This window comes from Nicotiana tomentosiformis, chromosome 4, assembly GCF_000390325.3.
Source record: "Nicotiana tomentosiformis chromosome 4, ASM39032v3, whole genome shotgun sequence".
Lineage (NCBI taxonomy): Eukaryota > Viridiplantae > Streptophyta > Magnoliopsida > Solanales > Solanaceae > Nicotiana > Nicotiana tomentosiformis.
In genome coordinates, this window is record NC_090815.1 from 104,008,343 (window position 1) to 104,018,828 (window position 10,486).

The following is a 10,486-nucleotide window of genomic DNA, read 5'->3' on the forward strand; positions in this document are numbered from 1 at the left end:
AAATTTAGGCAATACTTCCAAGTTAATCATTTTTCGTATAGTTTTGAAGTTGACATGACCTAACGTGCATGCCATAAATTATTTGACTCAAGTAAGTAAGAAGCAACTTGAACTTTATTGATATCAATAGCTATTACATTCAACTTGAAAAGGCCCTCAGTTAGGTAATCTTTTCCTACATACACATCATTCTTACTTATTACAACTTTTTCAGAAACAAACACACTTAAATCCATTCTTGATAAAAAGTCCAGCAAAGACTAAATTTTTGCGAATTTCAAGAACATGGAGAATATTGTTTAGAGTCACAACTTTGCCCGAAGTCATCTTCAAAGCTATCTTCCCAACTCCTTCAATTTTTGCTATTGCGGAGTTTCCCATAAAGATAGTCTCATTGGGCCCTGCGGGAACATAAGAGGCAAATAACTCTTTGTTAGCACAAACATGGCGAGTGACTCCAGAATCAATCCACCACTCCTTAGAATTTCCTACCAAGATGCATTCAGATAGCATGGCACATAAGTCCTTAATTTTATCATTCTTTTCAACCATGTTTGCTTGACCTTTCTTCTTGTCCTTCTTCAGTGCACGACAGTCCACAGCTTTATGTCCAACCTTTTCACAGTTGTGGCAATTACCTTTGAACTTCTTCTTGCTCGGGTAATTCTTTGGACCAGACGACTTCTTTCTCTTTCTGTTGCTTGTAGATGCTTTCTCAACAATATTTTCTCCCATTATTGTTGAGTTACCACGCGACTTCTTTTCAGCATCCTTGTTGTCCTCTTCAATCCGTAGACGAACAATAAGGTCTTCAAGCGTCATCTCCTTGCACTTATATTTCAAATAATTCTTAAAGTCCTTCCACAACGCTTGAAGTCCACTCCGGCAAACTTTTCGAGCTTTTCTGCCGGTGCCATCGCAGGTGCAGGCATTGTGCAACTTGAAGACGCAACCATTGCAGCATTCTGTTGGTCTGTACTTGTTGTCATTTTTCTATAAAAGAAATTGACACAAGCAGAATTAGTAAGTCAATGAAGTTTTTATATCTTGAAATCTAATACAAATAACCGAGTAGAAAATTACTAGGATTTTAATCTCGGATTGAGTAGAAAGCCACAAAGACTTTAATCTCACGGGAGTAGAAAATTCGAAAATTTTAATCTCCAAAATGGGAGTAGAAAATCGCTAGGATTTTAGTCTCCCAAAGCAGAAAGTAAGATGAATACAGAATATAAAAAAAAAAAAATTCCTTAAGCTTGTTAGTATCTGTATTCGAAAATATAATTTCTGCAAAATAAAACGAAACCAGAAACAAAAGACAGAAATAAAATCAGATAAAAAACGTTCTGAGCCCAACAGAAAATTGTGTTTCCTTAAGGAATTTAATCCCCTCACTATTGTCCAAAGTTGTTGGATTAATTCCTCCCAGGATAGAACGGAACAACTATTATGTAATACCGACAATGGAAATTACAGAACCTCGTCGAACTCAACAAACGGCAGTAAATTACACTGATGCTTACGTTTTTGCTTTTGAAAGACAGTGCAGAAATGCAGAAGAGAGAGGGGAGAGTATGCAAATTTTTGGTGGTATGAAAGTGAGACCAAACCTCTGAATTTATAGCCAAAATATCTGGGTTAAATAGGTGCAAAAGTACATGTTCACATGAGGTGCTGTTTCAGCAGAAAACCTTTCTATTTGGTCGCGAATTTTAATTATTAATCAATCATATCAATTGACCGAATCCGAATCCGGATCCGAGCCGAGCGACGATGACGACGGCGCGAGGCACCACTTCTTCTCAACTCTTTAAGAGCTGGAAGATGTGCTTCTCTATATAAGCACAAAGATTTTCTTTCCTTTTTTCGATGAGGGACAAAGTGCATTAATAAAGAAAACAACTTCAAACTTTTCGTTTCCCTCCAAATCCTTTCCCTCTATTTTTCATTCACACCTCTTATTATATAAAACTCAACATTTCATTCGTAACTTCATATGCCTTTCGGTATTTATTGTGTTTAAATTGGTATCATCTATATATTCTATATGGAATGGGAGAAGTGACTTGGCACCTCTATTTGGCAATGAATCTCCTTTATCTTTTTTTATGGTTGTTCCACATTTTTCTCCATTCATTTGTATAAATAAAAAGTTTTATTAAATGTCCCCTACGGGACGTCTATATGAAATGTGCAACTGCATAATTACTAACCGTTTTGCTTCTATATTAACGTCTTATTATAGCCAACCGTTTCTTTTTATCAGATTCCTATATTTTCCGTTCATGTGGTATAATAAAAAATTCCAACTTTTAAAATCGACTTAATTACACCTCCATTTCTTCCATAGCAATTATATCAATTGAAAGCTACATGATAAAATACAGTGTACAAACTGAAACCAATTGCTGAAAAATATACTTTCCCACCTCAAAGTAGGAAAAAGAAAAGATAAAAAATATACATCTGTTATAAAATATAACTCAAAGTAACAATATGGAACAAGGAAAAACAAGCTAAGAAATATATAGAGAAAAAGAGAAGAGATTTTTATTTCTTCTTCAATTGTGTATATTTTTCTATCTATTACAAGGCCTTTATATAGGCATGAAAAGTGAAGAAAATATGTCATTGAATATGTCATTAAACATAAAAAATATGTCATTGAATATGTCATTAAGCATTTGAGATGATTTTCATGGAGGAAGAGTAGACATCCACCATAATTTGATATTTCTTATAACACTCCCCCTTGGATGTCCATAGATAATGTGCCTCGTTAAAACCTTATTAGAAAAAAAAAATCTTAGTGAAGGAAAAAGAGTACACGTGTTTAGAAATACGCTTTTTGGTTGCCTCATTAAAAACCTTGCAAGAAAAATCCAGTGGAACAAAACCTTGTAAGAGAAAAAGAGTACACCGCGTATTAACTCCCCCTGATGAGAGCATCAATTCACATCTTTTAGCCTTTGCATCCCAATCTTGTATACTAGTTTCTTGAAGGTTGACGTCTGTAGAGATTTGGTGAACAAATTAGCCATATTATCACTTGAACGGATCTGTTGCACACTGATATCACCATTCTTTTGAAGATCATGTGTGAAAAATAACTTTGATGAAATGTGCTTTGTTTTATCTCCTTTTATGAATCCTTCCTTCAATTGAGCTATGCATGCTGCATTGTCTTCATACAAAATTGTGGGTAGTTTATCACACATCAAATCATATTTGTCTAGAATAAGGTGTATTACAGACCTCAATCATACACATTCTCGACTTGCTTCATGAATAGTAATTATCCCAGCATGATTAGATGAAGTAGCCACGATTGATTGCTTAGTCGATCGCCAAGATATTACAGTGCCTCCACGTGTAAACACATAACCTGTTTGAGATCGAGTTTTATGTGGGTCAGATAAATACCCAGCATCGGCATAACCAATATGATCGGGACTGCAATTATTTTTATTAAATAAGCCCATATCGGTAGTCCCTTTTAGATATCGCAATATGTGTTTGATTTCATTTCAATGTCTCCTTGTAGGACCAGAGCTATATCTTGCTAAGACATTAACTGAAAAAGTTATGTCAGACCTTGTAGTGTTAGCAAGATACATTAGTGCACCAATTGCACTAAGATATGGTACTTCAGGACCAAGAAGCTCTTCATTCTTTTCTTGAGGTCAGAACGGGTCCTTATTCATATCAAGTGATCGAACAACCATCAGAGTACTTAATTGATGTGCTTCATTCATGTAAAACTATTTCAATACCTTTTCTATGTAGGCAGATTGTTGAACAAAAATCTCGTCTGCCAAATGTTCAATTTGCAAACCGAGACATAATTTTGTCTTTCCGAGATCTTTCATCTCGAATTCCTTCTTTAAATAATCAATTGCCTTTTGGAGATATGTAGGAGTTCCAATAAGGTTTATGTCATCAACATATACGGCAAGTACAACAAACTCCGATGTTGTTTTCTTTATAAAAATATATGAATAAATGGCATCATTTATATAACCTTCCTTTAATAAATATTCACTAAAGCGATTATACCACATTCTTCCTGATTTCTTTAGAACATACAAAGATCTTTGCAATTTGATTGAAAACATTTTCCTAGACTTTGAATTATATGCGTCAGGCATTTTAAAACCCTCGGGAATTTTCATATATATCTCATTATCAAGTGAGTCGTAAAGGTAGGCTGTAACCACATCCATTAAATGCATGTTAATCTTTTTATGGACAACAAAACTAATGAGATAACAGAACGTTATAGCATCCATAACAGGAGAATACATCTCTTCATAATCGACACCAGGCCTTTGTGAAAATCCTTGTGCAACAAGGCGTGCCTTATATCTTTGTACCTCATTTTTCTCACTCCTTTTACGTACAAAGACTCATTTATAGCCAAGAGGCTTAACACCATTAGGTGTTTGGTCTACAGGCCCAAAAACTTCACGTTTCACAAGTGAATCCAAATCAGATTGGATTGCTTCTAGCCATTTTGGCCAATCACGTCTTTGTCGTCATTCTCCAACAGATTGAGGTTCAAGATCCTCATTATCTTGCATAGTGCTAGATGCAACATTGTATGCAAAGACATAATTCACCACTATATTCAATCGATTCAAATTTATCTCAATATCGATTGGATTTATTGATAGTTCCTTATTTTCTTCAGTCTCAGGCTCATCGATATCCTCATGAATCTCAGGATTGGTTAAATCATGGGTTTCTTTATGAGACTCTTTCGTAGTGTCATCTTGATCATTTATTTTTCTTTTTCTAGGATTTCGATCCTTAGAACCCAATGGTCTACCACATTTTAGGCGTGCTTTTGACTCATTAGCTATGACATTAGAAGATTGTCCAACAGGGATATCAATACGGATTGGGACATTCTCTGTAGGGATATGTGATTTCGTTATCCTTTTCAGATCCGTAAATGTATCTAGCATTTGATTTTTTATTTTCTACAAATGGATAATCTTTTGCATCTCTTTTTCACAAATAGAGGCACGTTGATCAAGATGAGACAATGATATATTTTTTCATAAAATTTTACATTTGTTTTCATCAATTTCTCCCCCTAATTTTGGGGAAAATGCCTCATCGAATTGATAATCTGCAAATCGAGCAGTGAATAAATCTCCTGTTATTGTTTCTAGGTAGCGAATAATGGAGGGCGATTCAAACCCAATATATATTCCTATCCTTCTTTGGGGACTCATCTTGGTGCGATATGGCGGTGCTACAGGCACATATACGGCGCATCCAAAAATTCTTAGATGGGATATATTAGGTTCATGACCCAAAATTAATTACACCGGAGAATATTTATGATAATTTGTCGGTCCTGAGACGAATTAGCATTACTGCATGCAAAATAGCATAACCTCAAAATGAAGTGGGTAACTTAGTTTTCATGAGTAATGGTCTTGCTATCAATTGCAGACGTTTAATCAAAGATTCTGCAAGGCCATTTTGAGTGTGAACATGAGCTATAGAATATTTCACTTTTATCCCAATTGATAAACAATAATCATACTTGGGATGAAAACTCAGTGGCATTATCAAGTCTGATAGACTTAATTGGATTATAGGAAAATTATGCCCGTAATCGGATTATTTGTGCCATTAATTTTGCAAATGTCAGGTTGCGAGATGACAATAAGCATACATGAGACAATCTAGAAGATGCATCTATTAAGATCATAAAATATCTAAATGACCCATTAGGTGGGTGAATAGGTCCATAAATATCCCCTTGTATACGTTCCAAAAATACAGAGGACTCAATCCCAACCTTTATTGGTGATGGTCTAATAATCATATTCCCTTGATAACAAGAAGTGCAAGAAAATTTATTATTTAAAAGAATCTTTAAATTCTTTAATGGATGCCCATTTGAGTTATCTATAATTCGTCTAATTATAATTGATCCGGGATGTCCCAATTGATCATGTTAAAGTACAAAAGTATTAAAATTAGTAACCTTTGGTTTACGATAGAATTTGCCTCAATTGCACTAATTCTTATCTAATACAGATCACAAGATAAAGATGGGAATTTCTCAATAACCCTTTTCTGACGAGAGACATTCTTGGTAACGATGAGATATTCGAGGTTATTCTCATCTATTGTCTCAATATAAAATCTATTTCAGCGGATATCTTTAAAACTCAACAAGTTCCACTTGGACTTGGAGGAGAACATTGCATTCTCTATGATAAGTATTGTTCCCTTAGGCAGAGTTATAGTAGCTCTTCCAGAACTTTCAATTAATTTTGTACTACCATATATTAAATCAATATATATATGGTGAATATCTCTTTTAAAGAGAAAGTTATACCATTATGGTCATGGTCAAAATTAGATGCAAAATCTGTTTCTTGCATTATTGTTGTCCTTTAATAATTATATTGCCAAAATATTTTGGCGTACAATAAGTACATGACCAATGACCATTCATGCTATAATAATGACATTATTTTCTTATTTCATCTCAGACCCCTTCTCCAGGTGAATGTGGTATATTTACTACCACTAGCACGTTCATATTCTTGCAAGAATGAATATTTATTCATAATGATTATCACATTGTTTTCACATTCACTTCAGGAATGGAACATAATAATACATGTGTGCTTTATAAAATTTCATGACATATCAATGGCAAACATCACTTTCACAAAGTGAAGGATTACTTTGAGAGCCATTATTGTTCTCATTATCATAATGATGACGATTATAATTTCGTTCATTACCAAGTCCACATCCATTCATACCTCCACGGTAACATCATGTCTTATTTTAGACTTATGGGACTGGTTTCCACTATTGGTGGCGATTGAATTTAATTTGCATATGCGAACTTTCATTAACTGAACTCAATCAAATAAAAAGTATCAAGCAAATATAGAAAAATATATAATCAATTAAAATGATGAAAATCTACGTGTCCTTTGTGATAATTATCCCACTTTAAGATGGAAAAAATATGTGATAAAATAGAAAGAAAAAATATGTGCTCTCTCAAAAGTCTTCACTTCGTATTTCTTAATATTAACACATAGGAATATAATACTTGTTATAGGAAAAATATTTATCGTTCTTTACACCAAAAATCCTTACATGATTTGATGACTTTCAAGAAAAACTTTTCTGTAAAGCAAATTTGTTCATGTATGAAAACATAAATAGCAAATTGTAAAGAAACTTGAAAACTAATTAGAAAAGGCTAACCGTGATGGCCGAATATATGCTGGAGTTGTACATCTTATACCGTCATCGTTCTTACCATATTATTAACATTAAATGATGATACCGGCACTGGCCGCATCATAACAACTCAGTTGGCTAGAACTTCGTGCTGATAACGTGTTATAAAATATAACTCAAAGTAACAATATGGAACAAAGAGTAACAAGCTAAGAGATATATAGAGAAAGAGAGAAGAGATTCTTATTTCTTCTTCAATTGTGTATATTTTCCTATCTATTACAAGGCCTTTATATAGGCATGAAAAGTAAAGAAAATATATCATTGAATATGTCATTAAGCATTTGAGATGAAGATCATAGAGGAAGAGTATACATCCACCATAATTTGATATTTCTTATAACAACGTCGAACTATTATACACAGTTGTGGCCGCTTCTGATTCGCAACGTTGATGCGTATTTGGTTAGCAATTTTCACTGATTTTCTCTATCTATATATGGTTGTATAATCCTGTGTTTCGATATTTGTTATTGATATCCTTTTTCTATTTTCCTTCTGGAGGTTATGTGAAGTTACTGATAAACGAAGAGTAAGAGAAATAAAGATGTTTTTCTGTACTGTGCAGATGCTCATTTGAAAGAGCAAGGTTGAAGTGGGATCACCAAATTGCAAGAAGAGATGGAAATAAAAATAATTTTTCCAGAAGATACCCACTTCCTTCAACAATAGCTAATGATCACTAATTGAGTGTGTTCATATATAGTAAAATGTTGCCACTGGGTTATTTTAGGCAAGAAAGAATTGTTGAATTATTTAATAGTAATGACTTTTGAACTTCCTTTTTTTGTTTTTCCTCGAAGGGACATGACTTTTGGAGTTGTAACATTAATTGAACAGAGTTTTGGTACTCTTCTGGATGGATAATTGTATAATTATACAGATTATTCAAAAAATAATAGAGTTTGTGCTTAATTTAAATTTTGTTATGAAATATAGCTCAAAGTAACAATATAGAACATTGAAAAACAAGCTAAAAGATATAAAGAGAAAGAGATGGGAGATTCTTATTTCTTCTTCAATTGTATATTTCTTCCTATCTATTACAAGGCTTTATATAGGCATGAAAAGTGAAGAAACATATATCATTGAATATGTCATTAAGCATAGAAATATGTCATTGAATATGTCATTAAGCATTTGAGAAGATCATGGGGAAGAGTAGACATCCACTATAATTTGATTTTTCTTATAACACTCCCCCTTGGATGTCCATAGATAATGTGCCTCGTTAAAACCTTATTAGGAAAAAAAATCCTATGGAAAAAAAATCCTAATGAAAGAAAAGAGTACACATGTTTAGAAATACGCCTTTTGGTTGTCTCGTTAAAAACCTTCAAGAAAAACCCAGTGGGACAAAATCTTGTAAGGGAAAAAGAGTACAACGCATATTAATTCCCTCTGATGAGAGCATCAATTCACATCCTTGAGCCTTCGCATCCCAATCTTGTATACTAGTTTCTTGAAAGTTGACGTCGGTAGAGATTTGGTGAACAAATTAGCCATATTATCACTTGAACGAATCTGTTGCATATTGATATCACCATTCTTTTGAAAATCATGTGTGAAAAATAATTTTGGTAAAATATGCTTTGTCCTATCTCCTTTTATGAATCCTCCCTTCAATTGGGCTATGCATGCTGCATTGTCTGCATATAAATTGTGGGTAGTTTGTCACACTTCAAACCACATATGTCTCTAATAATATGTATTATAGACCTCAACCATACACATTCTCGATTTGCTTCATGAATAACAATTATCTTAGCATGATTAGATGAAGTAGCCACGATTAATTGCTTAGTCGATCGCCAAGATATGACAATGCCTCCACATATAAACACATACCCTGTTTGAGATCGAGCCTTGTGTGGATCAGATAAATACCCAGCATCGGCATAACTAACAAGATCGGGACTGCAATCATTGCTATAAAATAAACTCATATCGGTAGTACCTTTTAGATACCGCAATATGTATTTGATTCCATTCCAATGTCTCTTTGTAGGAACAGAGCTATATTATCACGACCCAAAATCCAACTAGTCGTGATGGAACCTAACCCAACCCGTTAGGTAAGCTCGGGTTGGCCAATTACCAACTATCTGATTCCAATGAAATTAACGATGCAATTAATTAAAAGAAAATATCTAAAACCAATACTTTTCTCCAAGAACTGGTAGTACAAATCATGAGCTTCTAAGAATAGAGTATACAAAGCGAAAATGAAATAAATACATAGTCTGTTTGAATAATACATAAATAGAGCTTTTATAAATCTAAGGTTATCCTGAACAAGAGGTAGCTACAACAGGAACGCATGTACATCTTCAAGTCCCGCAACCATCGAGCACAACAACAACAACAGCCAACATCTGCATGCAATGTGCAGAAGTATAGTATCAGTACAACTGACCTCATATACTGAGTAAGTAACAAACCTTGCCGTAGATTGAAAGTAGTGACGAGCTTCCACCAATTCGGGTCCAAAACCAATAGTCCAAAATAATCCATAACAACATAAAGCAAATAATACCAGAAGTAACTCAGCAATAAAATACTCAGCCAAATAATGATTTCAAAAATTATATTTCTTCCTTTCAAATACATCAGTGAAAACCCAAATCGTTTGCCGGAGTTGCCAAAAATATGAATAGTCTGAAAACAATAAATTTATCCCAAAATCTTGTCAATAATAAATAAGATGTTTTATTTTCCTTCCGGATAACCCGTGTAAAAACAAATGCATCACTATGTCCATCTGTCAACAATGTATGAAAAATCATGAATGATGTGATGCAATACAGCACGAGGAAATACATCTCTATGCATGTATGTCATGTGTGCATGCCAATGCAATGCAACTCAATGATAAAATCATAAACAGCCCCTCGGGCAGAACATCACTCATATACAGCCTCTCGGGCAAACTTCACAGTCACCCGTGCCACTCGGGCATATCTCACAATCACTATTGCCACTCGGGCATACCTCACAATCATTCTTGCCACTCGGGCATACCTCACAATCACTCATGCCTCCCAGTCACTCAGCACTCGTCACTCGGTACTCGCACTCAGTAGGTACCTGCACTCACTGGGGGTGTGTACAGACTCCGGAGAGGCTCATTCAGCCCAAGCGCTATAATCTGCACGGACAACTCACGTGCTATAATAATAAAGTATGCTGCAGGCGG